At 47.3% G+C, this 17,817-nt stretch overlaps 1 protein-coding gene and 1 long non-coding RNA gene across 2 annotated transcripts in view; both read right to left on the bottom strand.

Moving 5' to 3' along the window:
• DPYD (dihydropyrimidine dehydrogenase) overlaps window positions 1-17,817 on the bottom strand; it is a 672,292-nt gene that overhangs the window by 395,780 nt on the left and 258,695 nt on the right. The gene's annotated exons all lie outside the window — the stretch shown is intronic.
• The window catches only part of LOC109307261, a 21,255-nt gene continuing 15,099 nt past the window's right edge, over window positions 11,662-17,817 (bottom strand). Inside the window, exon 3 of the long non-coding RNA XR_002100216.1 lies at window positions 11,662-11,672. This is a non-coding gene — a long non-coding RNA (uncharacterized LOC109307261). The remainder of the gene's footprint in view (window positions 11,673-17,817) is intronic.

Here is a 17,817-nt window from a genome sequence, read left to right as displayed (position 1 = left end):
GTGTCAACAGCGAACTTGGCCAGTCCACTCCTGACTCCAATGTCCACTTCATTAATGAAGTTGTTGAACAATATGGGTCCAAGGACAGAGCCTTGGGGGACCCCACTGGTCACAGGGCACCATGATCAATTACCACCCTCTGGGTCCGACCACAGAGCCAATTCCCCAGCCAGCGGATCATGGTGGACCCAAGGCCACAATTGGCCAGTTTTGCCAAGAGGTGATCACAGGATACCAGATCAAAGGCTTTTTTGAAGTCAAGATATATGACATCTATCTCTTCTCCCTTGTCCAGGTGATAGGTCACCTGGTCATAGAAGGTAATTCAAGCAAGACCTACCCGCAACAAACCTGTGCTGGCTATCCATCAGGATGTTGGTGTCAGCCAGTCCATTAAGGATGGCCTCTTTAATAAACTTTTCGAAGACCATCCCCAGGATAAAAGTCAGGCTGATAGGCCTATAGTTAGCCAGATCCACTTTCCTCCCTTTCTTGAAGATAGGCACCATATTGCCCTTCTTCCAATCTTTGGGCACTACACCAGAGCGCCAGGAGTTTTCAAAGATCAGTGCCAGAGGCCGGGCTATAATGCTAGCCAGCTCCTTGAGTACCCTGGGGTGTAGATTGTCAGGGCTGGCTGACTTGAAGGTATCCAACCTCTAAAGGTGTTCCGTTACGAGGTCAGCATTTATGGAGGGCAGGGGATCTCCCTCACCTGGACCTACCTGTCCCGTAGTGGGCATGGGAGTCCCATGGGACTGATGAAAGACTGACACAAAGTACCTATTTAATAGGTTGGCTTTTTCCTGGGCATTAGTTGTCCCATCTGGTTCAGCAGGGATCTAATGTTGCCCTTTGCTTTTGCTCCGGCTCCCCACATATCTGAAAAAGGAATTTTATTGTCCTTGATGTTTGAAGCTAGTTGCAGTTCAGTTGCAGCCTTGGCTTTCCTGGTTTGCTCCCTGCAGGAGCGGACCAGTGTAGACCATTCCTCCTTGGAGGTGAATCCCATCCTCCATCTTTTGTAGAGCTCTCTTTTTAGCCTCAGGATATCTGCTAGATCCCTGGAGAGCCAGGGGGGCTGCTGTGCCCTCTTGTTGCCTTTCCTCCAAGATGGAATAGAATTAGCTTGTGCACTGAGGATCACTCCCTTGAGAAGCAACCACTCTTCCTAAATTCCCCTCCCCCTCAGGTTGTGATCCCTTAGGGCCTCACTGACAAGCCTCCTGAGTTTGTCAAAGCCAGCTTTCCTGAAGTCCTGACTGACTTGCCAGCTTTACAGCGGATGGTGAAGGTGATCAGTTCGTGGACACTATCACCCAGCTTCCCATCCATCAATCACTAGGTCGCCAATTAGGTCATCCCCAGTAGCCAGTACCAGGTTGAGCAGCACTTTACCTCTCATTGGCTCATAGACTTAAGTCAGGTAGAAGTCATCCACACCCGACAGGAAGCTTTGTGACCACTCGGATTTTGCTGAGTGATCCTCCTATGAGATGTCTGGGTAACTGAAGTCACCCATGACAACCATGGTCCTGGAGCATGCAGCCTCAGCCAGTTCCCAGGTGAACGGCTGGTCAAGCTCTTGACTTTTGGTGGGAGGTCTGTAGTAGACTCCCACTGTTGTGTCCCCTGTGCCGTGTTCCCCATGGATTTTAACCCAGTGTCCCCTTGGGGGCTCTTGCCTTGCCTACAGATAGTATCAGGGCTGGGGCAGGGGCTTTAATTATTTAAAGCCAGAATGGATGAAGCAAACTTCAGGGAAGGGAATGCTGTTGATACAATATTTGATCATGCACCAGTCACATGCACCAGTACAGGCTGGGGGCTGACTGGCTGGGCAGCAGCTCTGCAGAAAAGGACCTGGTGTTACAGTTGACAATAAGTAGGATACGAGTCAGCAGTGTGTCTCTGTTGCCAAGATGGCTACCAGCATACCAGGCTGCATTAGTAAGATTGTTGCCAGCGAATCAAGGAAAGTAATTATTCCACTCCATTCTGTACTGGTGAGGCCACATCTGGAGTATTGTGTCCAGTGTTGGGCCCCCCACTATAGAAAGAATGTAGACAAGCTGGACAGAGTCCAGCAGAGAGCAATGAAAATGGTTCAGGGGCTGGGGGACATGATTTATGAGGCTCAGAGAACTGGGTTTATTTAATCTGGAGAAGAGAAGCCTGAGAGGGGATTTAAGAGCAGGCTTTAACTACCTAAAGGGGGTTCCAAAGAGGATGGAGCTGGACTGTTCTCAGTGGTGGCAGATGACAGAACAAAGAGCAATGGTCTCAAGTTGCAGCAAGGGAAGTTTAGGTTGGATATTAGGAAAACCTTTCTCCCTAGGAGGGTGGTGAAGCACTGGAACAGGTTACCCAGAGAGGTGGCTGAATCTCCATCCTTGGAGGTTTTTAAGGCGTAACTTGACAAAGCTCTGTCTGGAATGATCTAGTTAGGGATGGTCCTACTTTAAGCAGGGTGTCTCAGGGAGCAGCCAAGGCGAAAATCGCAGGGAGCCCGGGAGGAACCAGGGGAGCAGGAAAAGGAAGGAAAGGCAAAAGGAAGAAAAGAAAACCAAATAGACAAGTCCTCACCTTCAGGAAGCGGTGCGGCAAAACCTGAAGTGGCAGCAGGACCCGAGTGGCTCGTTAGCTGCCTATTTATAAAATTACGTCCAGCTGAGAGTTGGGGGGGATGAACTTTTAGTCAGGGACTTTAAAAACAGCAGAACGCAGCCCTGAAGGAGGGAGAGGAGGTGGAGCGCCAGAAAAAGAAGCTCTCTCCAAGTCCCTTCAGAGCAAAGGAGTATGGAGGCTTGCAGCCAGCAGCCCCAGTGGAGAGAGCAGGGTCCTGCAGGAGAAGACCATCACTGGCAGCAAGGAAGGAGATGAGTATGTAAGGTCAAGGTGCAGAGACCAAGAAGGGTAAAGGAACTCTGAGACCTGGAGGAGCCCTCAGAGGATACAAAGATGCGACAGGCTCCAGATCACCCATCCAGGTGGGATTACGGAGGGTGAAGGAGGCTCCGAAGAAGAGCTGTGGGGGAGACGCGTCGAGGGGACCCACCTGTAGCACTGTAGGCTGCCCCCAGGCCAAGGTTAGGCGGGTTGAGGCTTGAGAGCCGGCAACTGGGCCAGCAGAGCGGGAGATAGGTACAGTCATAGAAAGGGGCAACGGACAGCCCTTACGAACTGGTGTTACTGCCAGTAGTTTAACTTGTGTTTTGTTCTGTTACCCACTGTGCAAAGGGAGGTGAGGTGTATAGCATTGATGGGGAGTAGCTGGGTCAGAGCTAGCAGCTGGTAGGTGCGGAAGAGCTAGCTGAATTCCTAAAGCTGACTGGGCAGAGGGTCCCAGGTCCCAACGATCAGAGAGATGTGGCCAACAAACATCAAGATCCATCGAGGTGTGGTGTAAGGGCGAGGTAAAGGGGAGAAGGAGCCTTGCAGAAGACCAATGTCCCATGGTCCCTGGAATAAGGAGCCACGATAGTCAATCCCCATCACTGTGGTAAGATCAAGTTGTGGCTGGCGAGATTGGGGAGTGGCAATTCGGGTTGACGACATCAACTCGCTAAGACCAAAGGGGCAGACAACTTCGAACATCCGGGGGCGCAGAGCACGAGACCGGGTGTTCAAAACCAGGCAGGTACACAGGGGATTGGACTAGATGACCTCCTGAAGTCCCTTTCAACCTTAATTTGCTTTGATTCTATGATTGGTGTTGGAGAGCGCTGTATTTGATTGTATTAGGATATCACTGTAAGGCACAGACACTGGATGACAGAAAAAGGAGAAAAATGGCTTCTTGATTTGCTGACCTGTGAAATTCCAGTCATTCACTCTACTAGAGAGGCAGTTAAAGTTAACCGGCTCCCCCTTGTAATAAGAAAGTGATACAGTTAGGGTACATACAAGTGTTATTTAGAATGACCAAACCAAGTTTAGGTTGATCTAAATGCCTGGTCAAGTAAGCTCTTACAGGGTTTAACTCACTGAAAAAATTGTGTGCCTGGCCTAAGTTTAGTAGACCTACACACTTCACAGCAAGGGATGCAGTTTAAAGAAATGTGGGAGACATTGCTGAAAACTCACTCATGTTTAACAAAAAAGAAAAAATATATATTATAGATAGTTTAGTTTAGACTTAAGTTTACTTTAAAAAAAAAAGTGTTAAGCCACTATATGAAGGGCTAACCTGACCTAGAGAACACCTGCACACATTCACAGCACAGCTATGGGGGTAGGAGAACCCAGCCATATACGCCAGCCGTGGAGCTATGCAGTTCCCACCCCCTGACTCTGTCCAGGCTTTTTTTAGCCCCCTGACCATGCGGCCTGACCAGGCAACCCCCATACTGGACCTGTTAGCCTCTCACCCCAACCCTGAATTACCTTTCTTGGGCTGCTTGTGGTGCTCCTGCAAGTGGCAAATGCCTGCAATGTGCCACTCCTAGTTTAGGTTTAGGCTTAGGCATTGTAAAGTAAGTTGAAACCTAAACTGGGTGCAGTGAACACTTATTCATACCCTTAGGCTAGGGACAGACATTACACATAAACTGATTTAAGTGATCAGAAACTAGTTTAAACCTGTAACAGAACAGATGTTCAAGTGCACATAAACTAGTTTGAAAATGGCTGAAACTGAGATCAAGCTGGTTGAATGTAGTATCAAACTTAACTGATTTGGGTCAAACCAGCTTATGTCCCAGACCCCTTGCTGGTTTAAGTTAAATCAGAGTCCCCCAGCATGCTCTCTGAGCTGAGTGGAGCTCTCTGATCCACAGCAGAACTGGCCCCTCCTCTCTGCTCTCTGGCTGCAGCTCAGCACAGACTTGAAGGCCCAGCAGGGTCTGCTGGCTTTCCCATGCCTCCCTCATCCTCCTCTCACCACTCACTGCTTAAGCAAAGATCCCTTCGTCTTCTCTTCCATAGCACAGACTGTAGCCAGCATGTGGTATGCTAGCTAATGCTGTGTAAGGCTCTGGCAGAGATTGCAGACACAGCAGGGTCTGCACTCTACTCAAGAATGAAATCCCCCCTCCCTCCCACAGCAGGGACCCCAGCCCCAGGCATGTGGTATGCTAGCTAATGCTGAGAGGTGTGTGTGTCTCTCTCCAATTTCACTGGGATAGCCAGACAGAACAGTGACTACTTAGGACTTTTGGAGCTAATCAACAGGTCAGCCAGTAAGTGGTTTAAGAAGTTTGAAGTAAAGGAGAGAGGCTGTTGACTAAAGTAAACAAATGAAAATCATAAACAGATGAAAATTTCCCCTCGAGCAGCCAGCAGGGAAAAGCCACAGTGCCCTTAGCTCAGCACTGGAAGGAAAGGGAGGGCTGCTCTAGCGCCCCCCAGCTTATAGCCTGAGCCACTGCAGGCATGTGCTTCAATGTCCTCAGTCCAGAGAGAACATCTGTCCAGTTTCAAACCAGTTCAGCCTAGCCACGTTACACTAACTTGCAAAGACTGAACCAATTCAGGCTCAGGCTTTTTAAGGGCCTGTCCCTAGCCTTAGAGAATCTCTTTTGTAAGTAGTAGGCAAAGGCTCTGAGAAGTCTAAAACCATTATCAATTTTCTGCAATATCCTGCAGAAGCTTATGCTGGTGTTTAACTTCATGCACTGTAATTTAACTTCAGGCACCCCATTAACTGCAATGGGACGACTCACAGCAGATAAAATGCAGCATATGCTTAAGCTTTTGTTGGAAGAGGGCTCATATACATTTCCTTTCTTTTTTCCCCCCCTTTTTTTTAACATGAGTGACTTTCCAACAACTTCTCCCACATTTCTTTAGGCTGCATCTCTAGCTGTGGAGTGTGGAAGTCTGCTATAAGCTGCCAGTTTTGTTTAGTGTATTGGTATGGCAACAAACCAAGTAAGAGACTTTTAGTTGCATATAGAATCTGGAAGCAGATAGCACAGTAAGTGCTAAGATTTTCAGTGTATAAATTACAAGAGCATATCGCCGTTAGTCACACTATGTCCTCAGATACCACTGGTTAATATTCAGCTTTTCAGGGATGTATTTAAGAAAAATAAAACTCAACAACCTGCCTTCATCTCTGTCCATGGTCAATGGGCAACAAAACACAGCTGTTTCAATTAGTGAAGTGTTATAACCATAAATGCTTGCAGGACTGAATCAAAACATTCCTAAGAAAACAAGCATTTAAAACAAGCGTGATGAGACAAATCCTGCAATTCTCACTCAGGGCAAAATATGAGATGTTAGGACATGATAAACACTAAAAAGAAATTACAAACCATAATTTCACATGAAATGAAGGCAGCATTTACATGTACATTAATTTGCACAATATTGATTTGGCACTTTATAAGTAAAAAGGAAGACAGAGTTCCCCGACAAGCCAACCATGTAAGCTGATGGTATTCAAAAGAATCATGAATGAGAGGAACACTGAATGAGGATTGTCCCAATACAAGGAGGAAGGTAAGATGCAAAGCATGTGATTTAATTAGAGTGCAACTTGATTAATTTAACTAATTTAGGAACTATCTGACAGTAGTAGTAGTTCATATGGAACAGGCCATTACTTTTTCCTTAATCATTTCCACACAGCAGAGGGCTGCTAAAGACTACATTTCTCACTTGGGTTTACCAAGGAAAAGAATCCTCTTTGGAACAATGACCTCCAATGGATACTTCCACCAGGAGGCACCAGCAATTAGTATGTGTAGTAGATTGCTCCCGAGTTCCTTATTTTTCTTGGGGCACAACAAAGCAAGCACTTAAACAAATAATCATACAAACAATATAGGGTTAACTCACAGTTAAGGTCCTCTCTCAAATCCATGCAGCTCCATGCTACCTCCTCTGCACTGCCTTCTTTCCTCTCTCCATCAACTCCCCTTCCTTTTAGATTTTAACTTCCTCTGGGATGGAATCAGCCCTCTCAGCTGGCTCCCATCTCCCTGAGCAACGAGGAGATTACTCATTTGACCCCCTGCAGTTGGGCTCCCACCCAGGAGCTATGCACCCAGTTACACAGACCATCCCCAAAAGTGGAGTCCAAGATACACTCTTCCTTTCCTTCAGTCCTTCCCTCATCTGCCTTTTTCCCCTGGAGAAGTCAGCATTCGCATATGCCAACCCAGGGCAGTGATGTATCACAAAATCAAAAGGTTGTAGAGAGAGGTACCATCTTGTCAGCTGGGGGTTCGCCTCCTGCATGGTAAAGGAGCATGGTCAGTGACCAAAGAAAACCAAGCCCCTAAGACATAGCAGTGGAGACCCTCAACCGCCCACTTTAACTGCTAATCACTTCTTGTCTATGACAACATACTTCTACTCCCAGGGAAAGATTTTCCTACTGATGTACAGAATGGGGTAGTCCCCATCCTCAAACTCTTGGGAAAGAACCACTTCCAGACCTTGCTCTGAGGTATCTATTATTAAATTATTTTGTCAAGTCCAGGCTATGCAGGACTGGTACACTGCATAGTAGCCATTTTACTATCCCAAACACTGTCTTGCAACATTCCCTTGCTCAGTGGGTCAGTCAGTGGGGCTGCAATGGCCTCAAATCGTGGGATGACATGTTAGTAGTAGCTGGCCAAGCCCAAAAATGACTTCACCTGTTTTTTAGTTGTAGGCACCAGTGTTTCCACCAAGAACTTTATCTTGTCAACTAGGGGCCTAGTTTTCCCATTGCCTAGTATATACCCCAGGTGACACTTAGTCGGGTTAGTCATTAGACCAGATGCTCATATCAACTTTAACACTTATTTCACCCATTGGAGATGTTCTGCCTATGTCCTGGTGAATATTACCACATCATCTAGATAAGCAGCTGCATATGCCCAGTCTATTAACCACTGAAAGGTCACCAGGGCTCCATGTAAACCAAAGGTAATGTCTTGAAGTGGTAAAGCCCCCAGGATGTTGCAAAGGCTGTAATTTTCTGAGATGCAGGATCCAAGGAGATTATACAGTATCCCTTGCTGAAGTCCAAGGTGGTTATATACTTAGTGTTACCTATTCCCTTTGCCATATCATCTATTTGGGTCATAAGGTATGTATCACATTTTGAAACACTGTTGACTTTGCAGAAGTCAATGCAAAACTGAATGGTGTGGTTAGGCTTTGGCACCAACCCAGTTGGACTACTCCACTTGGTGCTCGATTCCTCAATTATACCCCTAGGTCCAACTTCTTTTTAAGTTCCTGTCTTACCATTTCCCTGAGCTGGGCAGGGGTTCGTGTGCATTCCTTTTGAATTGTACAGCCTAACCTGAGGATAAGACAGTGTTCTATTAACATAGTCCAGACCAGATTCCTGGTAAACATCTCTTTAAATTTCACCAGGAGGCTCTTCATTTCTATCTGCTAAATTGGGGTCAATCTCTCCACTAGCTTGACACCTATTATCAAATCTGTGAGTAGAACTGGAATTCATAGATCAGCTTCCAGTAGACACATTGAGCATTTATAGATGTGCGGGTGGCTCCGAGAGCTGCTCTAATTAAAGCACTCAGAGTGTCATGTGTATCAGTGTCCCCATACTGAAAAATGGCAACAGAAGCATGTCAAACAAGCTTTAGTTTAAGTACCCCCACCACCATTTTTCAGCATGGGGATGCTGATACACATAATGTTGGAGTCTGGATACACCGTAATTATACATTGTTATTACAGTGCATCAGAGCAACCTCTGCATGTGTATAGGAGCCCACAGAGACCAGACAGGGCTCTCAAGCCTTCCAGAGTTTCAACACATTAATGTGGTACATCTGTGACCCTTGCAGTTTCCCCACCAGGCAAACCTCATAATTTACCTGCCCAACCCTTCACAGAACCTCAAAAGGTCCCTGCCACTTCACCAGTAACTTACTTTTGGAGGAGGGGAGTAATATCAGGACTCTACCCACTAGCTGGTACACATGGAGTCGAGTATTTCTATTATATTGAGGGTTTTTTACTCCTGCTGGGCTGCTTTGAGATTTTTCTTTGCAAGGGTCCCCACCAGATCTAACCTCTCCTTCAGCTTCAAAACATACCAAGGTATGTTTTGTCTAAGAGTCCCCTGGACCTGGCAGGACTCTTCCAAAAGGTTCAGCATGCCTCAAGGCTGCTTCCCATACAGCAACTCAAAGATCAAAAAATCTGTGGCAGATTGTGGAACCTCTTGTATGGCAAACAAGTGGTATGGCAGTAACTGATCCCAATTTTGTGGATAATCTGTTACAAATTTCCTCAACATCCTCTTCAGTGTTCAATTAAATCTTTCAACTTAGCCATCTGTTTGGGTATGGTACACCGATGTTCTTACCAAATGGACCTTCAATAAGTCCCAGACATCCTGTAATAACTGGGACATGAATGCTGTACTTATGTCCATTAAAACCTCCTTGGGAATGCACATCTGGGAGAAAAAACATATTAGCTCTGTGGCCACCATTTGTGCTGATGCCAAGCAGATCACTACTGCCTTGGGGTAAGAGGTGGCATATTCGCTGAGGACCAAAATGAACCTGGATCTCCTTGAGTTGCACTTGAGTGGACTTGAGTCTCATCAAGTCCACTCCAACCTGCTCAAATGGTATGCTGAGTGGGATGGACACCAGTGTGGACTTATGGGCAATCTGGGAGGCAACCAGCTGGCACTTAGGGCAGGATGCACAACAGTCTTTAATTTCCTTGTATTCCAAGCCAAAAAAACCTTGCCAGCACTCTTTCCTGGGTCTTTTTACCCCCAAATGCGCCCCCCCCACACACACACACCCTCCTGCCCTAGTGTATTCCATGTGCCAGTGTCAAAACCTAGTGATAGTATTGTATCAGAACCAATAGTTAGGACTGCCAGGCCCCAGTAACCTTGTCTTTGGTCACTATCATCAAAAGGTCCCCTAAGCTCAAAACAGGGGTCCTAGGTGGCTAAACATGCACCTATGACCCAATTTTTCTGCCACAACAAGCCATACAAAAGGGCCCATACCAGATTCTCTCTTTCATCCCAGATGAAAACTTAGCCTTCCTCTACTTGATCTAATCCACCCTCCTGCTAAGTGCCAGAGGTCCCCTTGATCCTCCTCTTCCTTTAAAGGAGGGTTCAGGTCACACTGCACCCTGATCCCTTTCCGGGAGTGTTTTCTCTGGCTGGTGCGGCCTCCTGACTGACCTGGTGCCAGTCTCAGGGTAATCTGGGTTGCAGTCTGAAAAGTTGTGGGTCTTAAAAGGGAAATCTCTCCCCTAGTTCTGGTTATGTAAGATTGGGGTCCACCTGGGCATTATCTATTCTCTGAGTCAACTGGATCACAAGCCCCAGTCACACCCCCATCACCATGGACTAGGCTAGATGGCAGACAACTGCCACGCTTACATACCCCTCCAGCCCCCTGACAGTCAGGCTCAGAAGGCCTATGAGGAATGGTCAAGTACTCCCATGAATGCATGCACCCCCATGAATGCCTGTGGATATCTTCACATAGATATTCCCAACCTGACCACAAAGATATCCCCACTGGGATACACTACCACACAGATACGTGCAATCTTTACAGGGATCACATATCCCGTTGGTTCTGGGCTCCCCATCTTGCCTCTGAGACCAAGGCATGGGAGTATCCATAGTCCATCTGTGGGCAGTACTGATATCTGTGCCTTTTCTCCCTGCAGTGGAAGCACATTATCTGTGCCTTCCCTTCCTCCCCATAGGCTGTGTGGATGCCCAGGCTGTCTTCTTCTCCAGGCCCCCCACTTGAAGGCTCTCCTGTCTGAGGTATCGGGAGATGGAGGTAATGTCCCCACCAGAGGCCTCCCTAGACTCCCAGCTGGTTTGCCATAGAGTCCTAGCCTCCTCAGGCCTGTAGACTGATGGCTTCCCTGGGGTTCCCAGCAGTCTAAGTCCACCTCCGCAAAGTCCTCTACCTGCAATGTGGCTTCTTTCAGGCTGGCCACCCAGTGACAATACACCCACTTTCAGGCTCTTACTGGGAGGATGATGCAGAATTGTCCCAATGCTATTAGTTTCATTAGCTCTACAGCCAACCAGGAGTCTGGGTTAAGCCGTCAGATGCATAAGTGTTTTAGTTTCTGGACTATAACCTAGGGCTGTACATTAGGGTTCCAAGCTTCCTCCCAGAACTGGGGGCAGTAAGCCTCCTCCATGAGTCTCAACTGGTCTAGCATGTAATCTCAGGCTGAGTCTGCTCCCGTGTCCTGGCACACAGCCTATGCCTCCCCCAGTTAACAGGGGTGCCACCCTCATAACCCACGTGTCCTGTGGCCATTGATATGCCTCTGCCACCCATTCAAATGGGGCAAGAAAAGCCTCTGGATCATCTGCTGGTCCCATCCCTATGACCTTGGGGAACCCTGTGACTCACCACTGTGGGTACGGGGTCTGTCTCGCATCCAATTGCTGTTACAGGAACTCCTGCTGCTGCTGCTCTTACGGAAACTACTGCAGTTGTTGCTGCTGCTCTCTCTGGAATTGCTATTGCTGATTTTGGAGCTGCTACTGCAGCTCCTCCAGTCTTTTTAGCAGGGTTTTGGTCTCCATGGCTGAGTTGAGGGTTTAGACTGCCCAGGTTCTCCACCACATATAGTGGGTTGTCGCTCAGTTCTTTATTTTTCCTAGGGCAAACTTGTCCCCACAAGGAAACCAATGTCCATAACAAAGCAAACACTTACACAAACAATCATGCAATCACCTGCTTGGTCCTTCCTTGGACTAGAACCAGGTGTGCAAGTGTGGCGGGGCAGTCAAGCCCCGAGACCCGCGGGACGGAAGGCTCCACAGCTACCGTCCGCCCACGACCCCGGGAGGTGAGGTGGACAAGCTCCAAGACCCGCGGGGCAGAAGGCGCCGCTGCAACTGCCTACCAGCAGCCCCGGGAGGCAGGGCACTTACTCACCTGTTACAGGTGTAAAGAGAAGCCGGCAGACTTAAAGGTGAGCCCGGGACCAAGGAGCAGCAGACCGGAAGTGCCGGTGCGGGAGCAGACTGCCAGCAGAAGCTCAGCGCGGGGGAGACGCTCCGGCATGCGGCCATCCCGTACATTCTGGGGCAAGGGTAAGGTCCCGGAAGGGGCGAGACGATGAGGGCTGTAGACCCTGAAGTTGGTGGTGGAGGCTGTGCTGGTCGGAAGCACCCTACCATGGCGGGATTGTCACGGCAGGCAGCTTAACCTTTAGGGTGGCTAGTGGCACCCCAGCATACCAGTGCAAGGGAAGAGTTTGTCCAATGAGGGGAGGACTCTCAAGGGAACAAAAGGTGTTCCCCGGATACAGACTTTGAGGAATTCTACACGGGCCAGCGGATCATAGAAAGCTGGGATTTGGTACCCGCGAGTGAACTGAGTGTAACCCTGGACAGGGTGATTTTTGGGACTCGTGTATCTCAGGCGTTGGCCTGCACTCCCGCCCTAAGGAAAAGGGGGGGGTTGAGAGACTGACTGCGAACTGGCCCGGAGGCCCGGGCGAGGGTGTAGGGGAGGAAGGAGCCCTCAAGGACCACCCCTCTGAGGTGACGGGAAAGTCTCATTTCTGGCCTGGCGCATGCTAGAAAGAATCACTGAACATAGTAACCATCCAAGTCGTGGCAGGCGGTTCTGATGTACGCCGCTCCGGGAACGGCACACTTCCGGCCAGAGGTGGGTGACCGGATGAGAAAAGACAGTGCCATAATCAGACTTATTCACACCAGGGATGACTATAAAAATCGTCTGAAAAGAGGAAGAGAAGGATAAGGCAAAAAGCCACCAGGCCTTCATGAGCTCACAGCCGGGCTCCTGTATCAGAGCTATGCACCCTGTTTCAGTATGACTCCCTTGCACACTCAGCCAGGAGCCAGTTCCCTTCTAACATTAATCACAAATGAGTCTACTCCTCTTCTGAAGAGTTGCTCCCATCCTCCCTGTGGAACTATGGTACTAAATACGATGTGTACAAACTCACACATCTTAGGTCTTTTTAACTCATGAAGGCCTGGTGGCTTTTTGCCTTATCCTTCTCTTCCTCTTTTCAGATGATTTTATAGTCATCCCTGGTTCCACCTAAAACTTCTGGGTTCTGAAGATTACAAAATCCCCAATTGGTGTCGCTCAGGTGTTTAATAACCATTACATGTAGCTTTTTCCTCAATGACAAAGAGTATAAAAGTGGCTGGTCCCAAAGCATGTCCCTCTTCCATGCCAACTCAGATTTGCAATGCCACTGAGCCCAAATGGCAATCTTCAGATGACTTGACTGTCTCCTGCAGCATTTTATCAGGTCTGCAGATCCAAAGTGCTGTCTTCATCATCTCATTATGACTCTTATCTAGCCACTAAATCACCTTTTAAGTATTCACAAAAGGAGAGTGGAAAGTGTCTCTGTGTCTTGCTGCTGTCACCACCACCTCTCAACTCTTTTCACTCCCAGGTACAGGCAAGGGAACTCTCTTCCCTACAGAAACACTTGTACTTGATGTCTGCTTTATGTCATAGCACTGGCTGTCTGCTGTCACATGTACTCTTCATAACTAACCTGGCTCAGTCTGTTGTCATTATGGGCTGATTTCCAGCTGTTCCGTGCTAAGACCTGGCTAGTCACCCTGAAGCTCTGGAAAGCTCTATTTCCACATGGAATGTGTACGGCTGTGTGTCACCACCACAAACTCCTCTGCAGCTTTTCTTCCAGTTAATATGGGCCTGGGTAGAAATATCTGGTGGAAAGTTTACATATCCTCCCAGATGCACAGGGCCCAGACTTACCTGAGCTAAATAAGTGATGTGAAAACTTGTTAGGAGGACTAAAGAAAAGCAAAGAGAAGTCTTCTCTCAGTTTTGTTTTAGCCATGTTTTATAACCTTTGGACCAAATCTCTCATTATACCTTGCAAGGGAAAACAGAGCTTTTTAGATGACATGGGAGGAGAATCTCAGAACTTGTAAAGTTACAGAAAGCAGGTAACAGGAATATTACATGTTGTTTTATAGGTAACATAATTGCAGTTATTTTTTATAATAAAAACCCTTGAAATTAAGATTTGAATTGCACGTATATATAGCCTTTGGGCTGTGCTTCTAAAAATCTCATATGAATGCTTGATTGTCATCTAAAAGTGAAGCCAAGAGTGAATAACCACAAGCCTATGCAACTCTTCTACAGTAAGAATAACTAATATAGAGGGAGTGAAATGAAAAGAGCTAGCAATGCATTTCCCCCCCAGCATATCAAGCAGGTTTTCATAAGGAAGCAGTGGTCATCAATCACTACCTCATTACCAACCTGTCATCTGGGTTTAGGCTAAATGTATTCTGGCTTGCTGCCATACTAAATGTTCAATGAAACATCCTTAAGGCTCTCTACAAGTTCAGCTGAAGTCGCACATGCTATACATCAAAGAGGAACATTAGCGTTATCATAGCTTAATAAATAGTGCCATTCTGGCAATGTAATCCTATGTTCTAGAGCTATCTACCATTCCCAGTATTATACTGCTTAAGTAAACAATCTTGCTGTCTTGTGTGAAGTTTATTTAGTGATAAATGCATGTAAAGATAATTAGTCATACTGTTATAGACATACTCCTATCCCTGCTGAAAAACAAACATGAGCAAAACTAGCAAAGGTTTATAAAATCTACATTATAAAACATGATCTTAAAACATTAGTTCACAATACATACATATTACAAGTTATTAACCAGGATCTATAACTTTTTCACTAGACAACTGTGATAACAGTAAAATAAGGGATGGCAAGTCAATGCCTTTCAAAAATAATATTGGTATGAATGTGAGACTGTTGTACAATTGTGGAAAGTAACACAACAGCTGAGGTGTCAGTATTTCTGATATAAAGTTTGAAAACTGTAACTGCACTTACTTTTGTAAATAATTCCATTGATTTCAAGGACAATACTGACACAAGTAAAGTCACTCAAATGCGTACACACTTGAAGGATTGAGTTCTACATCTATTTTATTTTCAGACTTAAAAATGTCAGTTAAAAATGCCTCCAGATTGACAGAAGTTTCAGCCAAAAAAATTCACTTTAAAAACCCACACAAGTTTGAAAAAAGTAAATCACCTTGGCCATTGCAAAATAAATTCCAATATGAAAAAGCAGAAATGTAACCATTTAAGAGGACTTTTTTGAACTTGTATCATTAAAAACAACTTTAAATTAAAATATTGAATGTGGCATGTGATCAGGCCATAATGTTGTATAATTAAAATGAGAAAAACAGTTCCAACATGTTCAGTCATATTTTTTCCAAATTCTTTGAAGTATATTGCAGACAACCTGAGCCCTGTGTTGGTCATGAGTCCCCTGCCCACCAGGCAGCAGTTGGGGCAGAAAATTGTTCCTCCTGCTGCTGGGTGGGCAGGGGATACATGGCTGATGTAAGGTCCCCAGGACAAAGGCAGCAGAGTAGAGAGCTCCGAGCCCACAGTTGGCAGCCCACATCTGCTCTTGCCCTGCTCAGCTCTACTTCAGTTAAAAGCATCCCCCCAAAGTTAAAAATGGTGGTCGCAGCACTTGAACTAAAGCTCATTTGACTAACTTTAGTTCAAGTGCCCCCACCACCATTTTTAAATGCTGGCGTGCTGATCCCCTGGATGAGCTGCCTGCAGCTCTGTCCCACTCCCTACCCATGATCCCATTCACTACCAACACCCCCAGCCCCACTCCCTCCCTCACAATGGGGCTTTGATCTTCCCCCCACTCACATTCCTTCCCTCCCCCATGCCTCTTCCCCTCCACAGATGTACCTGCAGGGCACTGTTTTCCACACTGCCCAGTTGCATTCCTGTAAATTGGTTGTTGGACCAGTATCATCTGATATAATTGTTTAATAATCGGCTATTGATATCAGCCAATTAATCTTTATCAGTGCACCCCTAATGCCTAATCTTCCTGTAACAGGGGGCCAGCTCAGGGCCAGGTTTTAACGTCGGTGCACCCACCTGTCTAAAGGCAGTCTGCCCAGTCTCCCCTGTCATGACTTGATGGATAAACTGGTGTAAAATGCAGGCAGCTGCCCATTTAATGCCCCGATGCATAGGGTGTTACACGTGGCTCTGAATTCCCCTATAATATGTTCCATGTCTCGCAGATTAAACTAAGCCTGCTGCGGGACCGGGGGGGCGGGGGCTACTGTCACTGCTGGCCAACTGAGTAATCCTTGGAAATGCAGCAGGCCAAGGCACTTAAGGCAGCCCTCCCCTGCCTTAGCCTGGAACAACCTGTGGGCAAGGCAAGGGCCCCCAAGGGGCCTGTACACAAATGCCAACAGCTTGGGGAATAAACAGGAGGAACTTGTCCTCCTGCTTAACACAAATAATTATGATGTCATAAGGATAACAGAGACCTGGGGGGACTCCACCCATGACTGGACCATGGGTATAGATGGCTATACTCTGTACAGGTGAGGGGTGGGGGTGTAGCTTTCTATATCAAGGAGAGCTATGCATCCCTGCAAGCTGATATTGGTGACCAGGGTGGATGACTGGAGACCCTCTGGGTTAAAATCCATGGGGAACATGGCACAGGGGACACAACGGTGGGAGTCTACTACAGACCTGCCACCCAAAATCAAGAGCTTGACCAGGAGTTCACCAGGGAATTGGCTGAGGCCGCATGCTCCCAGTCCATGGTTGTCATGGGAGACCTCAACTACCCAGACATCTTGTGAGAAGAGCACTTGGCGAAATCCAAGTGGTCGCAAAGCTTCCTCTCATGAGTGGATGAGCTCTATCTGACACAAGAAGTCTACGAGCCAACGAGAGGTAAAGTGCTGCTCAACCTGGTACTGGCAACCGGGGACGACCTGGTCAGTGACCTAAGGACTGAATGGAAGCTAGGTGACAATGACCATGAGCTGATCACCTTCACCATCTGCTGTAAAGCTGGCAAGTCAGTCAGCAATATAGAAGTCCTTGACTTCAGGAAAGCTGACTTTGACAAGCTCAGGAGGCTTGTCAGTGAGGCCCTAAGGGACCATGACCCCCAGGAGAGGGGAGTTCAGGAAGAATGGTTGCTCCTCAAGGGAGCGATCCTAGATACACAAGCTAAGGGTATTCCGTCTTAGAGGAAAGGCAGCAAAGGGGCACAGCAGCCCCCTTGGGTCAGCTTGGACTTCCTGCACCTAAAAAGAAAGACCTACAAAGGATGGAGGATGGGATCTACCTCCTAGGAAGAATATTCTACACTGGTCTGGACCGGCAGGAAGCAAACCAGGAAAGCCAAGTCTGAGATGGAACTCCAACTGGCTACTCGTATCAAGTATAATAAAAAGTCCTTTTTTAGATACATAGGGGACTGGAGGAAAAGCAAGGGCAACATTGGACCCCTGCTAAACCACCTGGGACAACTGACACCCGATGCCCAGGAAAAAGTCAACCTACTAAATGGGTACTTTACATCAGTTTTTCACAAGTCCCATGGGACACCCCTGCCCATTACAGGACAGGGACACACGGGTGAGGGAGAGTCATTGCCCTCCATAAATGCTGACCTCATGAAGGAACACCTTGAGAGGCTGGGCACCTTCAAGTCAGCTGGCCCTTATAGTCTACACCCCAGGGTACTCAAGGAGCTGGCTAGCATTATAGCTCAGCCCCTGGCACGGATCCCTTATAGGTTCAGCAGTGCTATGCTGGCTAGCACTATGGATGAAAGGGACTTGGGGGTCATCACTGACCACAAGATGAACATCAACCTTCAATATGATGCTGCTGCTAGTAAAGCGAGCAAAATGCTGGCTTTCATCCATAGATGCTTCTAAAGCAAATCCCAGGACGTCATTCTCCCATTGTATTCAGCCATGGTGAAGCTGCAGCTGGAGTAGTGCATCCAGTTTTGGGCTCC

Source organism: Crocodylus porosus, unplaced genomic scaffold, assembly GCF_001723895.1.
Source record: "Crocodylus porosus isolate Cpor-Errol unplaced genomic scaffold, CroPor_comp1, whole genome shotgun sequence".
NCBI classification, from domain to species: domain Eukaryota; kingdom Metazoa; phylum Chordata; order Crocodylia; family Crocodylidae; genus Crocodylus; species Crocodylus porosus.
This window is presented reverse-complemented; position numbering and strand designations above follow the sequence as displayed.